This window comes from Lygodium microphyllum, chromosome 8 (genome assembly GCF_053477565.2).
Source record: "Lygodium microphyllum isolate KBCC chromosome 8, Lygodium_microphyllum_v1.1.10, whole genome shotgun sequence".
Classification (NCBI taxonomy): Eukaryota; Viridiplantae; Streptophyta; class Polypodiopsida; order Schizaeales; family Lygodiaceae; genus Lygodium; species Lygodium microphyllum.
The window spans coordinates 12098702-12122690 of NC_141142.1; positions in this window are offsets into that span (position 1 = coordinate 12098702).

A 23989-nucleotide genomic window follows, 5' to 3' on the forward strand; every position below is an offset into this window, starting at 1 on the left:
AGTACAGAAATTTTTGTATGGGATTTTCTGTTGCTGTCTGAAAATTCTTGCAGGCAGTGAATACCCTGTTCTAGTCAATTAATGGCTTGTACCATCAATACCAAGCATGTACCAACTTCATAACCCTGTAGGAGAGTCTCATACGTCTGCCCATACTGAAAATGACCTCTATAACCAGTAAAATGGTTGTCTAACTCAATGTAGACTGCAATCTTTAATGAGGGTATATATACATACTCTGTTCCAAACTTTAATGCTGAACCATAGTGTCTTTACCATAGGATGCATACATTTTACTGTAGCCATATGTCTTCATATATTTGCCATACATTCATGAGTACCATACATTTGCCAATATCTCAAGAACTCACGAGACCCGAGGGGTTTGCAAAGTTCCCTCTCGGGCCGGGTTGCGCTCCCCTTCAGGGTCCTCGTCGGTAGGGGAGGGTCACCTCTCTTTTGTCCTACCGACTCGCCCGGCATCCACTTTTCCTCGTGGGCAAGTACATGGCAAGTGAATTCTAGCTCTAAAAATCAGTATGATATGCATGGAATAGGAAGGAAATACAATTGCCTTTCATTTTTTCTTTTCATGATATGCAAGATTGGAATTGAAAAGGCTGAAATGTAAATGAGAAATGGAGAGGTATTTACCTCAGCAGTGACTCACTGCTTACAAAGCTTTTCTCACTTACCAATTGGGTAATGATTTTCTTATGATCAAGAGGCAAAATAGGCAATCAATTTCATGTCAGGGTTAGGCAATAAAGATTGAGTAATGAAGCTCAAGAAATTACTGATTTCAGTGAATGAAAGTAGATGGGTAATGCTCATTCATTATGGAAGAGTTTGAGACATTTAGAGATGGCCATTTCAGTAAATTGAAGAGGTTTAGTAAAGACAATGACTGACATGACCTATAGGCTTCATGTAATGCATTAGGCTATGAATGAAAGCTTCATTAATCCTCTTATTTCTCTTCAACAATTGGAGATGAGATCAGCAATTGGATGTAAAGAGAAATTAAGAGTGATTAGAGTACCTCATTTAATTGATTGGAGAAGAGCATTGTTGATGGAATGACCTTCAATCCATAATGCTTGACATAGGTGAGTTGAGCTTGATAATCCGTCTAAAATCAGTCCAAGAGATCTTCAATATTCAAGAATAATTCCTTCCTTGATAAGCTTCACCTTCATTAATCCCATGAAAGCTCCATGACTCCATGAATGCTCCAAATGAGGGTTGATGAAGACCAATTACCTTCTCTACTTGAAGTAGTTTGCAATAGGTAATAGAGAGGGCTTCAATGTGTCCAAGAGATCCTAAAATTTGAGAGGGAATGCCAAAGTTTAATGGCATAAAAGCTTCATGCTGTCCATTGAACACCTAGACCTCCATTGGCTCCAATCTCCTTCAATGTTGGTCCAATGTTGATGGATTCTTGAGGGGAAATGGTTGAGGAAGCTTCAGAGATGCTTTGCCCACAAAAGCCCCATGATTTGCTTTAAAAATTTCAGGAATCTTTGATGCTGTTCCAAACTGCCATAGCTAGGGTTTTGAAGAAGAGGGAAAACTCCAAACTAGTAAGAATCTTGAAGAAACTTGTGAGAGATCTCTTGCCCAGGGTTTGAAGATCATTAGCAATGCTTAAGAGACATCATATCTCTGAAATTTTTCCACGCAGTAAGGGAGTATGTGCAGGCGACGCAAACAGCGTGAGTACATACTCATGTACCAGAAATCCACGATGAAGCTAAGTAGCTATATTAGCTACTCCACTTGAAGCTCTTGAAGCAAGGAAAAAGGTCATCCAATACATTCTCATGATAGAAGTGAGAAGGAGAAGATCTGATGTTGTCTTGGCCATGGATTCTTGTGGACAACTTGAAGGAAAAGAGAAGAAACCCTTTGTTTCATGAAAAGTAACTCTAACTGTTCCTTCCTCTAAATCCTGTAACCATTAGTTTGTCCACTTACCCAAATTTTTGCTCAAATCTTGATCACGTCCTGCTATTTTGGCTGGAGCCCTCCATTTCTTCCATTAGTAATGCCAAGAATCACCATCTTCATCCCTGTTTGTAGCAGACTTTCACATGTAACTCCGGTTTGAAGCCTTCATGTCCTGTCAAGTCCTGTCACTCAAATTCCTAACTATGGTTTGCTCTCTCTAGCCTAGGAAACTGAATCTAGTACTTGAAAATGACTTCTGCAAGGATCTAAGCTACAGCTCTGATACCAATGTAATGAAAGCAATCAACCATGGAATGAAATCTAACTGAAATTGAAAATTACTAAGATACAACAAAGAATTAACAAATCTATTGCACCAAGATATCCTCATCATGTATTAATGGTTGGGGATTCAAGAATACATGAAGGCCATGGCTGAGTGCTTCATAGGCTAAGAAGAAGCTAACTCCAAGAAAATGGTAAAACCAAGATTATTGAATGATCAAAAGCTGTCTTGCCTTTGGCCTCTAGTCCCTTTTATTCTAACCCTCTTCCAAACTTAAGGGCTGTTCACACATGTACACATAGGCTAGGGCTAAATTTACAAAGGCTGGAATTAATCCAAGGTGCAAATATTAATGTTGTATTTTCCTTCATGACAATAACTCCATGGTCTTGATAAAGAACAGCCCCAACTCCTCTTCCACTATCAACTACGTATATAGCGAATTCCTTAGAGAAATCCGTGTAAACAAGAATGGGTGCTGAAATTAAGAGAGATTTCAGCTCATTAAAACTCTTGTCGGTTATGGAGTCCCAAAAGAAAGACTCTTTCTTCAACCTATCGATTAGAGGAGCCACCACATGAGCATAATTTTTTATGAATCTTCAATAAAATGATGATAATCCAAGGAATTTCCGCAAAGAGGTAGAAGAAGTCAGTATAGGCCATTCTACACTTTGTTAGGATCCACTCTTATCCCTTTTTCTCCTACAATGTGATCTAGATATTTCACTTCTTCTATGAAAGAACACTTTGATATTTTGGCAAAGAGTATGTGTCTTTTTAATATGTCAAAGACCTCTCATACATACATCAAATGCTCATCCTTGGACTTGCTATAAATGAGAATGTCATAAAAAAATAGTAGGATTATTTTATATAAGAGAGACTACAATATTTTGTTCATGAGAGCTTGAAAAGTGGCGAGGACATTTGAGAGCCCAAATGGCATGACCAAGAAGTGGTATAACCTTCTTTCGGTTATAAAGGTTGTTTTATACTCTCTCCTTCCTTCATTCAAATTTGGTGATAGCCCGAACGAAGATCAATCTTGGTGAAAACCTTTGCATCCTTAAGTTCATCCAAGATATTGTCAATACGTGGAATTGAGTATCTATTCTTCACCGTGGATTTGTTCAACTCTCTATGATCAATGCACATGCGAAAAGATCGATCCTTCTTCTTTACCAAGAGCACAGGAGAGGCAAATGGAAATTGACTTGGCTAAATTAGACCCATTTGTAGCAACTCTTTGACTTGTCGCTCCACCTCTTCCCTTTCAAACTTTGATAAGCAATAGGGAGGTTTGTTGATGGGCTTGGTATTAAGTAACAAATTAATAGGATAGTCAATCTCTCGCTTTGGAGGCAAAGATGATGGTGGCTGAAATAAATCTTTGTACTCCTCCAATAGCTCTTCCAACCTTGGATTCTTTTTCTTTGAAGAAGAGAATGGTTGATTTGGTGGACTGCTCTTCATCTACATTTGCAAGCAAAAGAGTGAAAGTACATGATCATACATTGATTTTTTTTCTTCATTTCTTCATGGATATGAGTTCCAATTTTTTTTTACCAATGCCCTTCAATTCTATATGTTGTCCATTCCATTTGAACTCCATTTGCATGCTCTCTAAGTCCAATGAAAATTTTCAAATGGACTTTAACCAATCACAACCAATAACAATATCAATAGGACCCATTTTCAAAGTAATCAAATCCACTTGTATGGTACATGAAGGAGATGAAGTAGTAGGAGTTTGTAAGCACACTTCATTGCTTAACTCATAAGCCCCATTCGCAACTTGGATCTTCAATGGCACTTGCATTTGTTGAGGTAACAATTTCAGCCCATATAAAGATTTGATATTTATGAAGCTATGGGTACTACCTGTGTCTATCAAGAGATGAACTGCTTTGCCATTGATCAGCCCTTCAAGTTGAAGAGTATTTTCTCCCTTACAACCAGTCCATGCATCATGAGAAATGGCACACAAAGAACCACCCAGATCGAAAGGAAAGCTATCCACAATGTCATAAAACTCATCATTGGTTCCATCATCCTCATCATGCATGTCTTCAACCATAGGGTTTGCATCCACTTGAAACACATTTACCTCTTGATTCTCTTGACCTTCATCTTCATCTGGTTCATCAATGATGAAAAAATTGAGCTTGCTATTTTTAGATTTATATTTCAGCGTCTTGTATCAACTTCTCTCCACACTTAAAGCATAAACCTTTGGCCCGGATGTCCCGAATTTGATCATTAGAAAGAACCTTGTTGTAAGTGCTATTTGGATCTCCTTTTTGTATATTTTCAGCCCTTGTAAAATTTTATTTTTCTTCAACTATATTTTTGAAATTTTACCCCTATTTTTGTGCATAATTTTCACCTTGTTTTGAGGTATAAATAGTAAGAAAAATTGGTACTTTGCTGTTATAACTGTTGGGACTATTATACCCCCTGTTTTCTTGCCTAAAAGTGTCCTTGGGTTAGTTGAAATAAGCTCCAAACTTAGAGGACTGATTTGATGAAGAATACCCTACACATTTAGGCTGAAAACCCATTAAATCTTTCCTATATTTTTGTCCATACATTTTAGCATATTGAATAGCATCATGAATGCTCTTGGGCTGCATTGCACCTACTTCCGAAGAAAGGGCCGAATCTAAACCAAAGATATATTTGTTTAAATTTGCCATATCATCAATTCCATCAATGTACATAGAGGGGTTGAGGAACATATTGGAGTCGTCACGCACGGACATGTCTCTTTGTTGAAGATCATACCATCTTCGTTGCAACTTTTTATTTTTCATTGGAGAAACAAACACCTCAAACATTGCCTTTTTAAAATCTTTCCATGAAGCAAAAACATGACCAACTCTTTGCATGTATCTCCACCATGTATGAGTGTACCCTTCAAGATGGAGGGTCACAAAGTAGATCTTAGCTTCATCATGGCAAGGAAAAAGAGTAAAGTACATCTCTAGAGAGTTTGTTCATCCATTCTTCTAACTCCATTGGAGATGTATTATTCCCCTTAAAGTTGAAATTGTGATTTTCTCTTTGTATTCCCTCTCATTATATATGGGCTGAGAATTGTTAGAATATTGTCCAGAAGATGGTTGTCTCCAAGGTTCCCTATGCATTGAATCCCTTCCAAAGGAATTTGGCCTAGAAGCAGTGCCGCCTTGATTTTGTTGATTAAATCCAAATGAATGATGTTGTCCACTAGTGGGTTAACCATAGATTTTATTCTCTTTGTTAATGATATCTTGAAATGACCTTCTTTCTTCAAATTTTCCATGGAACTCTTCTTTCTCCATTTCTCTTAAGTCTTCATCTCCTACATAAGTTGCCTCATGTCTTGGATTAAAATGTGGACGGGCATGATACTTTGATGGTTGACCATAGGTATTCTTCAACGTAGAAGGCTCTCCTCTCTCAAAAGTGGACATGATTGGTTGATCAATCCCTTTCCCCTTCACATTAGATGGCTGGGCTGACGTATTTTCACCATGAATAGTGGGTCTATTTGGAGAAGAGGGTGTATTTTGAACCTTGATGGCTGATAATACCTCATCAAACCCATTTTTCATAGTCTTTGCTACTATATTTTCAAACCCATATTGCATGAACTTGACCAATTGTTGAATACTCTCATTCATTGCATTGATTGTCTTTTCCATATTCACCATTAACTTCGAAAGTTATTCAAATCTATTATGCATTCCAATGCTCATCATATGTAACTCATTTGAAAGTGTAGGATCCTCAAAAAGGTTCATGGAATTCTTGGTTCTCTTCATTTCCAAGTTGCACACTATGGGCATTACCAATGCTTACGCTATCATCATGTTGATCTTGATTGCGGGCTTCATTGGAGTTATTTTGTTCATTGGCATACTCTTTGATGTCTTCTTGAATTGTCTCCATCACTTGGTCTTTCCTTTTGCCTTTGGCCATTGGAAATGATCGTAGTAGTAATAGACTGTCACTCACAAAATCCCTTGTATCTCGCAAAGTATTGGTCCAATCCCGATAGTTAATAGCTCCAAAGAAATCTTGTGATATAGGGATATACCAAATTTGAAGAGATTTCAACTTAGGACGAAGGTCTTAGGTGAAATACTGACAAACAATGAGTCCTTGTTATGATGTCCAAGTGTTGTCCAATTGTACCCAGTGTCATTGAATCTGAAATATCTTGAGTTACAAATGTCAAAATTTTAAAGTAATGGATTTAAATCGAAGCTTATTATGCCCTCTATCCAACAAGCTATCAACCTCCAATTATGGATATATACAAATTTTTTTGTAATAAGATCTTTAATGCTGTCCTAGAATTTCTTGTAACATGTCAACAACTTGTAAGTGCCATGTTTGGACCTGTAGGAGTTTCCTGTGTAAGAATAAACCTTGCAAACCCCAATAAGTACTTGGAGAGGGTAATGGAACACCTATAGGGCTCAAGAATGACCTGTAAATAGTGGGTACTTGTTGTATAAACCTATGTAAAACTGTGACCTTGTAGGTATCAAAAGAGTATGAAATGCCATGTTCTTGTTGTGCCGATAGAACTTCTAACACCTATAATTCCTCGATGTAACTGAAATGTATCTGCCAATCACTGTTAAGTGGATGTACCTGCACCTAAACTTGATAAGTACGTGGGCTCCGAGACTACGAGAGGTGTGTAAAGTTCCTCCCGTGTCGGGTTGTGCACCCCATCAAGGTCATAATTGGGAAGGGAGGGTCACCTCTCTTTTGTCTTCCCAACTTGCTTGGCTTTTGCTTTTTCTCACGGGTACTGACATGGCAAGTACATTCTAGGCTAAGAAAACAATGATGCTATGCATAGACGAAAAAAAGCCTTTGATTCTTTGATAAAATGCAAGTGGAAAATAGAAAATTGCAAGTGGAAAGCCTTTGATTCTTTGATAAAATGCAAGTGGAAAATTGAAAAATTTGCTAAATTTGAAAGAGCTATGGATAGGGAATTACCCTTTGCAGTGACTCACTGCTTTTATAATATATCACTTACCATTTTCATTGACATTTTTCAGTCCTAAGCATCAATGTTGGCACCTCCAAGTCAAGTACAAGTTAGGCACAAAATATGAGTAATGAATCACTTTATGCAATCATTTGGGCATCTATTTATGAATGGACAGACCTGAAAATCATTAAACAACATCATTCAACCCTAGGTAAGGTACTATATGATCATGATATCAAGGATTTACTCTTAATTTCTTTCCTTTCAGCAATTGGAAGGCTTGAACAAGTGGATTAATAGGGAAATTAAGAGTAGAAAATAAGAATTACCTCTTGATTGTTGTTGAAGAATGGTGGATGAACCACCACCATTATATCCAATACCAATCAATCCAAAATGGAATGTATATGCTCAATTTCATAAGAAAACTATCCCATAATGGATGCTCCAATATACTTCAGCTCATAGTGTTTAAGAGTATTCCAAATGAACTTGAAATGGATTCTTCAAGTAAGTATCTTCAATTAATGGAAGAAAATAATCCCAAGAATGAAGAAGAAGCTCAATCCTTGACAAGCATCAAGAATGTATGGGAATTCAAGACCTTCTTGCCTTCATGAAGAGAAAATGCCTTCAATTTTTCATAGATTGCTCCAATTTTGACAATCCTTTGATGTAGTAGATTCAATGAGATCTTCTTGAAGCTGAAGAATACAAAAGCCCCATGGTTTGAGCCTTGTAAGATAAAAAATTTTGAAGAATTGAGTGGCTGTGGTAGAAGTCAAACAAGTAGGACTTGTGCGCATGGTATTTTTGGAAAGCCTAAAAGGAACAACATACTCTCATAGAGATGCCATGTTTTCCCCTAAATTTGAGAATAAGAGTTGCTCCAATCTTGACAAAAGCCTTCAATGTTGGGTCCTTGAGGTATAGGGAAGCTTCAAGAAGCAAGAAAGATCAAAATCCCCATGAATTCTTGAAGAAATTTGAAGAAGTTTCATGCTTTCCAAGATCCTCCATAGGTAGGGTTTCATGTAAGCTTCAAGAACTCAAAGGGAGATGAAAGAAAGCTTGTATGGGCCTGATGTAGAGTGCTTTTAAGGTAGGATATGCATCACATAAGCTCTAGAAGAGGTACAACCTCAAAATCTTCATGATCTCATAAGGGAGTGTGTTGGAAATTGGCGCAAACTGCTAAGAAACACACTCCTATACCACATGACCAAAATGGTTGTGAAGTGTATCATATAGGTACTCTACACAAAGCTTATGACCCATAAAAAATGCCTACCATGTCATTTGATGGATGGAGTCCATGGGAGGAAGATATCTGCAAAGATCTCCATGGCAGTTTGTAGGAAAGCTTGAGAGAAAGAGGAAAGAGAAGAAGAAACCCTTAACAAAAAGTAACCTTGTTTAGTCTTCCATAATCCATGTTTAACTCCAGTTAGTCCAATCTCCCTCCAAAATTACCTATGAATTGGCCATGAGTTGCTATTTTCAACATAGAACATCCAAGAACCTTCAAAATAGTGACGACTTGATGCAGATAGTCATAGCTAGTCATGATTTGAACTGTAACTAGTTGTGTGTCCAAACTTTGTCCTCCCAGTTATCTTGTACCAATCCTATGACTAGATCCACCATGAATATGACCCTTCCCACGGATCAAAAAGTCCATGCTTTGATACTACTATAAAAGAGACAATTCTCACAGCAAACAAAATAATTGGAAAATACAAGAATACACCAAATTTTCCAAAGAAACCACAGCCAAGGTGGTTAGGCATGAAAATGTATTCCCATGAATGGTCGAGAATCAAAGATGAATGCTGCAACAAGATACTCACCTCTTGCTATGGTGGACCTATGTACACACTCCTATGATAGGTGGGAGGAAGGATCCCTCAATCTTGTATTCTTCAAAATGGCAAAAAAATCCCTCACAAGTTACATCTGCACCTTTTATACCAAACCCTCACATATCCTAGACTAAGGTATTTTATGCTTTATTATACATATTGGACTTTATGAAGCCAAGCATTTGCTCAAAGAATATATACCTAAGATGGTTCGTACCAATTACAGTTTCTACATATACGTTCAAGGAATGTGAGGGTTTGAGACATAGTAAAAGCACATATGTCATAAAAAGTAAATAGAAGGATTATGTAACAAGTATTCTAGGCAAAACTTAGACATAAAAAATCACTTACAACCTTAAGACAGTAGAGTGTTGATTCACAATAAGGAACATGGCTTCCAAGGAAAATTTATTCTCTTAATTGACTATTTTCTTACTTTGGAATGGATAAGCCAACTTTCCTTCCCAATTGCAAGTACTTTGCAACATGACAGACTTTATGCCTAGTATTTAAGTATGATAGATGGAGAATGCTCAAGGATGAATGATTATGCCTTGATAAAGTCACATGTTAGTACATATGTGAATGTTATTGTCATTTGTGAGGGTCACGTACCACAAGTCTTGCAAATTGAGGATGATTGGCCCTTGAGCATTAGGAAATCACAATGTTAATGGAGAATCCACATGCTAAGTTCTATTTCAAATTAGATGGTAGAAGATTTGAATCCAAACTAAGGATACTGTTACCGGTGGAAAGTTTGTGGCTCTATATATTTTGAAAATTGTGGAGTCTCCTTAGAAATATCAACTCTACAAGTTGTAAAATCCAACACTTGTGTAACATACCCGAAAATGTTTACAGGGGAATATACTTGATTTGTTGTCCAAAAATGATTAAAGTAAGCTAATTACCATTTTTCAGGACAAAAAAGAATAATTTTCAATGAGTTAATTATGATCTTTCTAGAAATTTCTTAAATAAAATGAATTATCTTAGTTTTTCGAGGATTTATTGAAAATTTTTATACCAAAATTAAATTCTTAATTCATTTTACTAGCTATTAAAAACTTCTTATAATCTTTTTAATTAAAAAATAATTATTAAAAATTGAATCTAAAAAAAATCATACTAACCTTAATCATAAAACCTTTATAAAAATTCACAAAATCATCATTATCATATTCTTTAATATTTTATATTTTAAAAATTAAAAATATAACAAAAAATAACACAAAAAATCTAAGAAAAATATAAGATATTTAAATGATATAAATTAAATTTATTTTAGTATGACTAAAAATGTTGGTTTTGTAAAATTTCAACTAGAAAGGATTAGTTATAGTTTTTTTAAAATACTTGGAATGACCCTAAACTTAGATGAAAATCATATTAACACCCATGTTAAGTAATTTAAATCAATTAATAAAATCATAAGCTTAGCTTTTTTAGTAAATTAAAAATTACTTCATTGTTATTTAAATATTTACATAAAGTAAATGTAGTAGCTTAATTTGCCAAAACTTATACTTACTTTACAAAAAAAACTTAATCTAGATCTTGCTATTTAAAGAAGGTATATGCACACGCACAAAATTTAAAAATACATTCACTAGAGATCATTCACAAGTATCGAGAATAATTAAGTTATTTTTAAAAATAAAAGTAGAAAATAAAGTACATTTAGAAGCATAAAAAATAAAATATGTGTTAATGCATGAGAGAAACTTGTGTCTATCAATTCATGGAAATGATCTATTTTTAGTATTATTTTAAAAAGATTGATTAGTGAAAAAGTTAGCAATTGATTGTGATTGCCTTAAAATATAATAGAAGTTATATTAATTACGTCCATTGCCTAAGCAGTTAGACGAGAATGAGGTGTATGGCCATCCCTAAGGTCACCTTGGTTACTCTTCACTTGAAGATTTGTATGTACACTACATAATACGAGTACATTTTTAGCCTTCTGTATAGTATGGTTCACCCTTAAGGTGGGTGAGAACAAGCGGGGCTTTGGTTTGAGTTGTAATCTTTGTCCCGAATGTAAGATAAGGTAGGAAACCTATATGAGCCCAATGTAGTTTAGAGTTGGAAGACCCAAGAAGAATAGGGCAAGGGTGGTAATTTGGTTTATGGGTTGGTTCACTCTTATAGTGATTGTATGTATGAAAATTTTTAAAAAATAAAAAATAGTTGGTTTTTAAATGGATTGCTTAGTGTTCATAAACTAAGGGCGTGACAAGGAATCAAGTGCAAACATTAATTAAGGAAGATGTTTTTATATGTTATAAACAATGTGGTACCATACCTTGTTTAGAACACTAAAATATGTCTCGAAGGGAAGCAAGTGGATTATTTCTTGATGGAATTTTCTTAAGGCTAGATGGACCCAGTTAGCTGGGTGGCTTTCCCCAAACTTAGAATAATGACCGTTTAATTGAGACCTTCCTATAAGTAAATACTATTTTAGGAGCCTGGTGTGAGACTACACCTTATGGGCAGAGGGGTTGATGCTTGGATTTCTCACTCTCATTAAACCAAGTACGGTGCTTGGTTGGTTACCTCAAACTTGGGTGATTTGTGCTAATCTTGAGTTCAATATTAGACTAATGTCATTGAACATAGTTGTTTATTAAAAACCTATAGGTCGATTCTTGTGGGATGAGGCCACATACTTTGTATATGAGGTAGACCTAGGGATTTCCTAGCCATCTAAATCCGAATGCTTAACTTTAACATAGGTGGTGGTGACTAAGATTGATCCATGAATGACTTCCAAAATTTGCCCATCTTAAGGGAATTTAGGTTCATGTATATTTCATGTGGTATCAGAGCATTAATTCTAAATCATGCTCCATCATCATATTAAAGTTGAAATGAATTTTTTTTAAAAATTATTCAACATTATGATCCATTGGACTAATATCTGAACTTATTTTTAGAGACTTTTTGACTAACTTAGGGGCCATGAGGCATTTTGAGCTTTTTGTACTACGACTTGTGATTCTAGCAACCTTTAATTTAGGCATCATGTTGCCCTCGTGATTACCCTAAAGGCTATTCTTGGAGTAGATTTGCAAAGAAATCCAAAAGCAAGGTTGAAAATTGCACAATAAACTTTACCTAGTGGATACCAAAAAAGTCTAGCACATTTAAAAATATATTTTAAGAGCTCAAATTCTTGAGGAATTAAACTTAATTGAAGCTTTTTATTTCTTTGAAACCAAAGATTTAAAAATCCATATTCTTGTAAATAAGCAATTGATTAATCAAAATTCGTATATGTATTCCAGGCTAACAAAAGTCATAAGCCCTAGTTGCATTAGATTGTGACCTCATAATTCATTTGTTCCGAACCTAGATATATCAAGTCATCTCGATTATTCTCTCTTAGCCAATGATGTAATAAGAGTCGTCCTAAAAAATATATAGTCAAGCCTAGCAAGACTACTCTTAATTTTTCAATTGAATATAAGTTTAGACCAGTTAAAATTTTGTAACAAAAGGATAAATAACATATGGAATCCAAAAAAATGTATAACTTGTACTTGGTAAGGAAATGATCTTAAATAGTTCATAGATACTAGATTTGCTAAAAGTAAAAATAAAAAAGGAAAACTAGAATGCTCTCTTACTCTTGTTATTTTGTGCAGGAGAACTTTCATATGTCGTTCCCCTTGGTTTACCATGTTGGCTCATAGTGCAGTCTATCTTTGAGAGAGAACATGTTGCACTTAATGGATTGGATTTTTACTTCTCCACAATGCTAGTACTTTTATGCACAACAATGGATGCAAGCAATATATGGGTTGGTACCAGAAATCTATCAACTACTCCATGCATGTTGACTACATTAGCAACCTTGAGTATGAGTTGCAAAGGATTTGTTGGGCCAAGAGGCTCAACATAGATCAAATTTTTACTTTCTACCAGGTCCTCTAAGGCTTTTGAGCTTCATGACAATAAGAAGATGATTGGAGCTCATGTGCATAGTGTAGAATTATCCAAGTCATATATCCTAATCGCATTGTATTTGCACATAGATCTTGTTTTTCTAGTTATTAGGTGGAGGGATTTCTTGAACTTCCCATCAAGTATTTAACTTTAGCTATCCTTAGTGAGCCACCTAGATTTGAGGCTATTTTTGTTTAGTAGTACCATGATTGATTAATATCTCATATCACTTCTAAGTCAAACAAAGCATTGTATATAAATAAAGAACTAATATGATTGGGGTTCTTTTTGGTTTCATTGACTTGTTAATTGTATTAAATTAATCAACCTTGTCACATATAGATTCAAAGTGAATCTTGGCATGACTTCTTGGTGTTTCAATATGCTATGCACTCGTTGGATTATGCTTGGTGAGAAGATTTCATGAAGATCCCAAAAAAGTTATGTTGTCCTCTTAGATACTATCAAGAAAGGCAATGGACTTGTCATGGTGATTATTGCTTTATTGATGTTGAAATATCAGCCTATCTTAATACAAATCTTAAAAGATTTTGATGGATGGAAGAACTCAAGCTTTTCAAGATATTTTTGTTTGAAGAGCCACATGTAAAAATTATTATAATTGTGAATAATAAAAGTATCCATCAATATTGTTATATCTATGATTGAGTTACTGATATTCTATCTCAAAAGAGAATAGCTCACCTAGGTAGACTAAAATAAAATGACTATATCATCAAGAGATTTCCTAAAACAAAGCCACTATTGACTTCTTTTAGTCCATAAAAGACCACTTCTGTACAAAGAGATACGTGTGTTCACCATGACTAAAAGCCAATGTATAAAAAAACTGCATACTATAAATATTGAAGCAATAAAACTTGAGGTTTTGATAATGTAAAAAAATCTTGTGGTCCATGAATGATCTTATCTAAGGTTATCTAATAACTTTTAAAGTACCCTGTCAGAGAGAGAACTAGGGAGAGAAGAAGAGGAGAGAGAAAGACTGCAGAGGAGAGAGAAAGACTGCAGGAAGAGAGAGAAATAGAGTGACGAGGAGAGAGAAAGACTAGAATTGGAGAGAGAAAGACAGGAAAGATGAAGAAGCCATGGAAGCTTGGAGCAAGAAGGGAGAGAAAGATTGTAATTGTATTGATATGTCAAAAAGATGTGAAAAATTACAACTTCTCTCCTTATATACCAGTGTCAGTGTGACATGGCATATTATTAACATTCTAAGTATTCCCAGCTTCTTACAATCCATCCCTTCCCAAAAGTTTTTGTCCCCAAAAACAAAACTAGAAAGAGCTAAAGAAAAGATGGATAGAACAGAGTACTACTCTGTTTTACAGCTTAACAAATAGGGAATGAGTGAAGAATTTATCATTACAAGGGCTGAGTTTGAAGTACGAAAAGTGGACCCTGCTATATACATGATTTGAAGAACCTTAGAAGCCATTGGAGCCATAGAATCTTCAACAAATAGTTCCAGAAGAAAGTAGACAGCTTGCTGGAATAACAGTCCCTGCTGGACCAAATCAGCCATAACTTTTGATAGAAGTGTCCAAATGAAGTGTACCACATATCAAAACGAAGCTCTTGAAGAGTACTTTAAGCTCATGTAGATAGCTCAATTCTGAAAATGAAGTACGACAAAAACTGTTCTAAAACAACGTGCTGTCCTGAACCAGTCTGCACCAATACTAGCTCCAAAAGCAGTAGGCTTCAGCCACCAATGTATCCTTCAAGTATGGATACTCATCCAATATTGAATCAGGTCTCCAAGAAGCCTCTTCAGAGGGTAAACCTCTCCATTTAATCAAATATTCCACAATAGAACGTGATCGAAGCTTCTTTTCACGCTGACCTATAACAGCCTCTGGGATGTACTGAACAATACCATCTTCATCAATAGGTGGCAGCTCATCAACTAAATCCATTGGATCACCATAATAGGGCTTGAGCTGACTAACATGGAAGACGTTATGAATTTTTGTAGAAGAGGGAAGCTCTAGTCTGTATGCCAAATCTCCAATCCGCTTAAGGATCCTGTAAGGGCCATAGAATCTGTGGGCAAGCTTATTACTGGATCCATCTTTCAATGTAGAATACTTGGATTTGGGCACCTTCAACAAAACCAGCTCTCCTTCCTGGAACTCTAAAGGCCTCCTCTTCTCATCAGCATACATCTTCATCTGATCTTGAGCCTTCCTTAGATTCACCTTGCATTGCTGAAGAAGGGTCTGCATTCTATCCAACTCTTCCTTCCCATGAGGGTTGATCTTTTCGTTAAAAATGACTGTGGGTAGGGGCACCTTGTAACCATACAAAGCCTCAAAGGGTGAAACTCCTATGCTCGCATGAGTGGAATTATTATAAGCAAACTCAGCCAGGTGTAACCAAGAATCCCATGAGGTTTGGACATCATAGCAAAAATGGCGAAGATAAGTCTCCAACCATTTATTAACTCTCTCTGTCTGTCCATCAGTTTGGGGATGATAAGCCGTAGATGGAGCCAACTTGGTACCCATAGATGTAAATACCGCTTGCCAAAAGTTACTCATAAACTTTGAGTCCCTATCATGGACAATCACCTGCGGTAATCCATGCAATCTGAAAATATGCTCCATAAACTGGTTGGCCACCTGAGAAGCAGTAAACTGAATTTTTGTTGGGATAAAATGAGCTGCTTTGGTGAGTCTGTCAACCACCACATAAATGCTATTCCACCCCTTCTTGGTAGTAGGTAAGCCAGTGATAAAGTCCATAGTAATATGAGTCCATTTACCCGTAGGAATAGGCAATGGCTGCAATAAACCTCCTGGCTTATGGGTGCTATCCTTATTTTGCTGACAAGGCATACACTTCATAACGAAGTCCTTGACATCTTTCCACAGTCCTTTCCAATAAAAGCTCTTGCTGATCCTGTCATAAGTCTTGAAAACTCCCAAGTGTCCAGCTAAAGGTGAAGAATGCATCTCCTCCATAATTTTTCGCTTGAAGGAAGAAGTAGAGGGAATAACAATCTTGCCCTTCCACCAAATAAGACCATTTTTAAGCTGGTAGTGCGAGTTTTCTTCCATGAGACCTTGCTGTAATTTCTGAAAGATTTGGCTGAATTCCTCATCTAAGAGATATGCCTCTTGTAGCTCTTCAATCCAATCACTATGTAATTCCGTCATGGCTGATACTTTGCAGGCCCACATACGAGAGAGAGAATCAGCCACTATGTTATCTTTGCCCCTTGTATGAGTGATGTCAAAGTCATAATTTTGTAATGTTGCTACCCATCGTCGTTGCTTTGGAGTAAGATTTGACTGAGTAAGGAAATACTTGAGTACGCGATGATCACTATGCACTCTGAATCGGCTGCCATATAAGTAATGGTGCCATTTCTTGATTGCATGCAGAATAGCCAACATTTCCTGATCATAAACATTCATGGCCATCTCCTTATCAGTAAGCTTACGGCTTTCAAATGCAATTACTCCATGCTCCTGAAGCAAAACAGCCCCAATGCCACGGCCACTAGCATCACATTGTATAGTAAACTCTTTAGAGAAATCCGGGCATACAAGAATAGGAGCGGAGGTAAGTAATTCCTTTAACTGGTTAAGGCTGCTATCTGCAAGAGAATCCCAAAAGAAAGCCTCTTTCTTCAACCTGTCAGTTAAAGGGGCTGCAATTGCCGCATAATGCTTTATAAATCTGCGATAGAATGAAGATAGACCAAGAAATCCTCTAAGAGAGGTAGTAGTAGTAGGCGTTGGCCAATCTTTTATGCATTGCACCTTCTTGGGATCAGCCTGTATTCCTTTTTCACTGACTATATGTCCCAAGTATTCCACTTCAGTCTGCATGAAAGAACACTTCTTCTCCTTAGCAAAAAGCCTATGATGTCTCAACACATCAAAAACCTTCCTCATATGCGACAAATGATCCTGAAAAGTCTTGCTGTAGATCAAAATGTCGTCGAAGAATACCAAGACAAACTGAAAGAGGAAAGGTTGTAGAATCTTATTCATCAGGCTTTGAAAGGTAGCTGGAGCGTTTGTAAGGCCGAATGGCATCACCAAGAAATGGTAAAGCCCACGATCAGTCCTAAAAGCAGTCTTGACCTCATCACCCTCTCTCATGCGAATCTGATGATACCCTGATCTCAAATCAATCTTCGTGAAGAATCGAGCCCCCTTAAGCTCATCAAGCAAATCATCTATCCTGGGTATAGGATACCTGTTCTTCACTGTTATCTTGTTAAGATCCCTGTAGTCAATGCACATTCTGAAAGATCCATCTTTCTTTTTGACTAACAGGACTGGGGATGCATACGGTGAAGAACTTGGTTCAATGAATCCCATTTCAAGAAGCTCTTTGATTTGCTTGGCTACTTCCTCTCGTTCACATTTTGATAGTCTGTAAGGTGGCTTATTGATCGTCTTTGAGTTGGGTTCCAAATCAATGGGGTGATCCACCGCTCTCTTAGGAGGCAATGAAGTAGGTACTTCAAATAGATCTCTGTACTCCTCAAGAAGAGCTGTCAAGGCTGGATGGTTTGCTGAATTTTTGGGCTGATCATGTGTTTCTTTGTTCAAATGCAATACAAATATCTGTGAGCGCTTCTTGTACTCTTTCTTGAGTTGTTGAATGGTGATAAGCTGAAAATCAGATTTACTAGGGATCCCCTGTAAACGGATGAGCTGTCCATTGGAGAAAAACTCCATATATAACTGTGAGAAATCCATAGTAATCCTGCCTAAGGTCATCAACCAGTCACAACCAAGTACAATATCTATGGGCCCCATTTCCAAAGTGATCAGGTTTACTTTGACTTCAAAATTTTCAGCCATCTGCAAAGAAACCTGTGGACAGATTTGTGTGCTGATTTCCTCTTCACCATTAGCCACTTGTACTCTAATGGGCTGCTGTAAGTCGGTGGGAACACAATTCAACTTGTACAAAATGGATTTATTGACAAAACTGTGGGTACTGCCACTATCTATCAGGATGAACACTGGCTTTCCACATATGCTTCCCTTCATACGAAGTGTATTAGGGTTCTTAGATCCCGTCCAAGCATCCATAGAGATAGAACAATTAGTGGCAGCAGGCAACTCATTACAAAATCCACCAGGATCAAATGGGATATCACCGCCTGGATCAAAAGGAAAAGAGTCAGATGGATCATAGAAGTACTCATGTCCACCATCATCCTCGAAATCTTCATTTTCAGCATTGATTGGGACTGTATTAACTTCATCTATGTCATTTTCAAGGTCCTCAAGAACTAGCATACTCTGAATTTTTGGCTTGGCATTTTTGTATACACACTTTGAAGCATGGTCAGGAGTATACTTTTCTCCACACTTGAAGCATAAGCCTTTGTCCTTTCTTTCCTTGTAAAGATCCATGGGAATATTTCTAGAATTTGTATTGGCTGAAGTAGACTTAGGCTTATTGTCACCTTGCTTAAATTCAACCTTTGGACTGTTTGCTGTCCTGAAATTGCCTTGAAGCCTAGAAGCATTAAATGGGGGATAAGTTGGTATCCGTAAGCTCCCACTAGGCATATGGTTGCTGCCATAATTGTTACCAACTTGCCCTTGCTTTAAAACAGTCCTTGGCTGTCCATAACTTGGCTGAAATGAAGATTCTTTCCTATACTTCCTTCCAAAGCGCTCTGCAAGCTCAATAGCCTTGAAAAGTGAAGTAGGATTTTGCGCCATAACATCAGCTGACAAGGATGGTTCCAAACCATACATGAACTTGTGTAACTTGGCCTCATCACTGATGTTTTCCACATACATGGTCAAGTTAAGGAATTGGTTTGTATAATCTCTTACACTTAGGCTCCTTTGTTCCAAGTTGTACCATCTTCGTTCTAACTTCTCTTTCTCAAGAGGTGAAACAAAGACTTCAGCCATAAGTGCCTTGAAAGCTTCCCAATTTTCAATAAGTACATTCTCTTTCTTGATATACCTCCACCAAGTGTGAGCAAATCCTTCTAAGTGCAAGGAGGCAAAGTGTATCTTCATAACATCAGTTTTAGGAAATATATCAAAATAAGACTCCATCTTAGAGGTCCATTCCTCTAATTCTGATGGTGAAGATGACTGGCCATTGAATTTGGATAAAATAATTTTGTCCTTGAATTCTCTATCATGGAAAGGTTGCTGTCCCAAAACTGGCTGATCAGAATTTCCAAGTACAGAACCCCCAAAATGAGATTGAAATCTTCCAACAGGTGGCTGAGAATTACCCTGTAATCTTCCTGTTGGTAAAGCACCCCTAGAATGCTGTGTATGCAGTCCAAAAGCTTGAGTATTGGCACCGTTCAAACTGCCCAAATAGTCATCATGCCTTTGTGAAGCTTCTCCCACTTCATATTGACTATTGGGTATGCCTCTTCTTCCTATGATTCCATCTCCATGACCATTTTGGTTGGATGGCTGAAGTGGAACTGAAGGATTAGTATTTGAACAGGCCTTTTCATTAGCTTCTTTTGATGCCACTTGTAATTGTAAAAGTTTAGAGACTTGTGCCATGAGTAGTTCATTGGACATTACCAATCTATCAATGGAAGCCTTAGTCTGATCAGTAGATTGAACCATCTGATCCATTCTTGATAGCATGGCCTCATGTCGCTCTCTATGCCTTAGTTCATGGGCACACAAAGTATCATTGAGCATGCTAATTTCTCCTTGTTGAGGCTCTTCAGGGTTCTCTTGAAATGTGCTTTCCATCATAGAATCCCTGATTTGCTGTGCATAGTCCTCCTGGACCTTATTTTTGCCTTTATGCCCTGCCATAATAGTGCAGTCCTGCAGTACCCCCTGTCAGTAAAACGGCTATAACTTTGGCTAGAAAGCTCCGATTGCAAAACTTTTTTGTGCGAATCGAAGCTTACAATGCCCTCTTCGAGATGAGCTATAGCACGCTATAACAGGTTTAGGACAGAAAATTCTGTAACTGACTTTCAGAGTCTGAACTGTCCAGTCCTGCACCCTGTTTAGACCTGTAAGTGCCCTGTTTTGACCCTGTAATGCAAGAAAGTAACCTCCAAAGGCTACCAAACCCTGCAAAGGGGTATATAGGACCTGTGGGTACCCTGTAGTACCTGCACCTGTACTTCTGTATCAAAGGGTGTACCTGTATCCACCTGTAAATACCCTGTGGGTAACCTGAAAATGCCCTGTTTTACCCTGTTTTACTCCAATAGGTACTTGAGTCGTTGGAAAGTCTTCAATCTTCAATTCTCCACTCGCTGTACCTGTGTGAGGGATAAAACGGCAGGACGGGCTCCCTACACGGGCTCCGAATCACCGGGAGGTGGGCAAAGTTCCCCCCGGGTCGGTTGGTTGCACCCCTTCGGGATCTTCGATAGTGAGGGAGGGTCACCTCTCTTTTGTCCCACTATCTCCCCCGGCATCCACCTTTTTCCTCGGTGGGAATATCAACATGGCAGAGGCTAGTGTACTAAGCAATCAGCATGATATGCATTTGGAAAATATTCATTCAGCCTTTCATGAGATGCAATTGATTGAGATAAAAGAACTTGAGATGGAAGAAGGGTTTTACCTATGCAATTCAGTGACTCACTGATTGCTAGTACTTACCCTTTACAATTTTCCAATTTAGGCAAAAGAGAATCAACCAATCAATTGGATTAGAGTAAGCAAAGGAATCAATGAATGTATTCAGTCCATAGGATTCAAATGTTATGCTGAAATCTCAGATTGAGGCCCTTCATTCACTGATTGAAGCTAATATGCATTAGACAAGCATTGCATTCATGAATAGATGAATTCAAGCAAAGGTTGGTTGAGAATTTGATGAAAATGTTCAATTCTTTAATCTCTCAGTCAAATGGCTTAAGCTCAGCAGTTGGATTAATGAGAGAGATTAAAAATTGAAGAGAAATACCTTGACATGGCTGAAAATAACTTGCCAAATGCTTGATAGGGCTCCCGGTTGTCCAATGTTAGCAAAATAATCCAAGAAGCTTGCTTATCTGATGGTAGAGACCAATCTTGAAGCTTCAAATGCTTGAAATTGAAGCATTAAACCCGTTTCCCCCAAATTTTTGCTCCATAGAAGCTCTTGATCTTCAATCTTAAGCCATCCCGTGCTTAATCCTTGCAATTTGTTGAAGAATCCTTGCTGAAATGATTCCACGGGCCAAAAGGATGAAGAATCTTCAAGAAATTGTCAAGAAATGGAAGCTTGGGCTGAAGCTTTCATGGCTGCCCATGGACTGTTCATGTAGGGTTTCAAGAGAGTGAAAAGCTGAGAAATATGGTTCTATTTTGGAGTAAACACACCAAAACCTTGAAGGAATCACTGCCAATGATGAATTAGAAGCACCATAGCTGAAGATTGGCTGAGAACTGGAGGAGAACAGGGCTGGAAAAATCAGCGCAAATTTCGGGCTGCTGTCCAGGCCACGTGGCAGCTTCTACAGGGCATGATTGGTACTCCACTTGTTGCATTTGATGTCTAGAGTGCCATTATGCAGGCCATTGTTGATGGAGAGCAAAGATCAGTGAGAAAAGAAGAGATCTCAGCCAGCAAACTCCATGAAAGCTTGGGCAGAGCTTGAGGAAAGAGGAAAGGAAGACCTCTTTTGAAAAGTAACTGTAGTTTAGTCTCTAACTAAGCCCGGTTAACCATTCTTTACCCTAGTTACCTCCATTTTTGCATAAAATTTGATGACGTCCAGCCATTTAAGCCTTTACCCGCCATATCTGACCTTGAATAACTCCAGATGTAGTCATTGCTAACTGTAGTTGTCCTGCAGCACTCCACTAGTCACTGTCTTGTACCATTTTTGTCTGAAATTGGTTTTGAAATGGGAAAATAGGAGTGAAAATGGAAGAAAATAATGGATCAAAGACTGAAGCTCTGATACCACTTGTCAGAGAGAGAACTAGGGAGAGAAGAAGAGGAGAGAGAAAGACTGCAGAGGAGAGAGAAAGACTGCAGGAAGAGAGAGAAATAGAGTGACGAGGAGAGAGAAAGACTAGAATTGGAGAGAGAAAGACAGGAAAGATGAAGAAGCCATGGAAGCTTGGAGCAAGAAGGGAGAGAAAGATTGTAATTGTATTGATATGTCAAAAAGATGTGAAAAATTACAACTTCTCTCCTTATATACCAGTGTCAGTGTGACATGGCATATTATTAACATTCTAAGTATTCCCAGCTTCTTACATACCCCTACCACCAATTTCTTTGGCTGATCAATAAGAAAATAATTTTCTATTAAAGTAAGTTAAATTGCCTAAGTTTAACAGTGAAGGCATAAAGATTGAAACAAATGTTGAGACTTGGATCAAACAAATGGAAGATTATTTTTCTATAGCCAACACAAGCATAGCCAATCCGGCTGTAATAGCCTAATTATATCTCACTAGTGAAGCTTGGTTATGGTGGAAACAAATGTGTCATGATAATGTTATCATTGAGATATCCCAAACTTGGAAACAAATTAAGATAGCTATCCAAGGGAGATACTTGCTGTCTCATGCCTATTGGATCCATAGAACGGATGAGTTTTTTAGCCTAAGGTAACAAGGTCTAATAGAAAAAGGTTATTATTGCCATTTCATTTTCCTTTTGAAGTACACCCCCAAGATGACTATGACACAACAAGTAGCGTGCTCTTGTTAAGGCTTAAACCCATCCCTAAATGGGCAACTAAAAGCGATGAAATCTTTTGACTCGAAAGACTCATTGTTACAAGCTCAACCTTTGATGGGATCTCTTCTAAAAAGAAACTTCCATACTACCCCCCCTTCTATCCAAATCGTGGATTTTCCTATCCCTAGAAAGCTAGAGTTAATCTTCAAATGAAAATTTGGAATTGGGGCCACCTCAATCTTATCAATAATGGCCCCACTAGTCAAACCAACAACAACCTCCATTATGCACCAACCTGGGAGCTTATCCACGTTGCTTTAAATGAAACCAATTAGACAATTTCAAGGATCAATGTCCCATTCATACAAATAATGCTAACCCTCCTTGAAATCCTCCAATAAGGGGTATGATGGGAAGTATTGCTGTCATTCAGGGATAGGAGAGTCAAGGGGGAATCATGAGGAGAGCCTTGAGCTTTTTTAAGGAGTATTAAGCTCACGACCATGGATGCAAATAAGGAGGTTCTATTGTAATTTACAAATTAGTGGAGATGTGAGAATGCATGCAATTGATTTTCTTTGGATCCAAATAAAAGAGCTCAATTGAAAGAAGTACCACTTATATGACCTTAGCTGAGTTGGCTCTAATTCTTATTGCCTCCAGTTGAGAGTCATTACTTGTAGCGTGTGTGGAATTTTGTCTATTTAGTTTTATTTATATACAATCATTGAAAGTATTTTTTATTTATGGTTTGAGTTTTGTCAATAGTAGTTGATAGAACTCTTGTTGAGAATCCTTAGAACCCTTGGGTAGTATTGATAGACTTAACTTATCACTCTTTTAATAAGCAAGCATGGAATTGCTTGAAGTTTGATCTAATGAAAAAAATATTGGCTTTTCATTTGTATCAATGGGCTTATTTTTTGTGGCCTTTGTAGCCACTTGTTGTAGCTAATGTTGTTGTTCTCATTATTTCCTTTTTCATCATTTAGACAATGAAGATAGGGGATTTGGAGATTCAATGCCCTCAACTAGGTTAGCAATTGAGGTGCTTGGTTGGCCATTAGTGCTCTCTTTTTTGTTTGTCTCCTTGTGGGAATTTGCCAAGCCATGTTGAGAGACATCATTAGGCTATGACAATTTAATTGCCTCCTATTCTGGAGAATCTAGCTTTTCAGTTGCTTCTCCTTCATTAAACATGTTGCCCATTGGTGTTGGTGGCTATTCCTACTTATATATTAGCTATAGGACTTTATCCTGATCATTCGAGGTTGTAGTACCATAGAGATGTGCTAA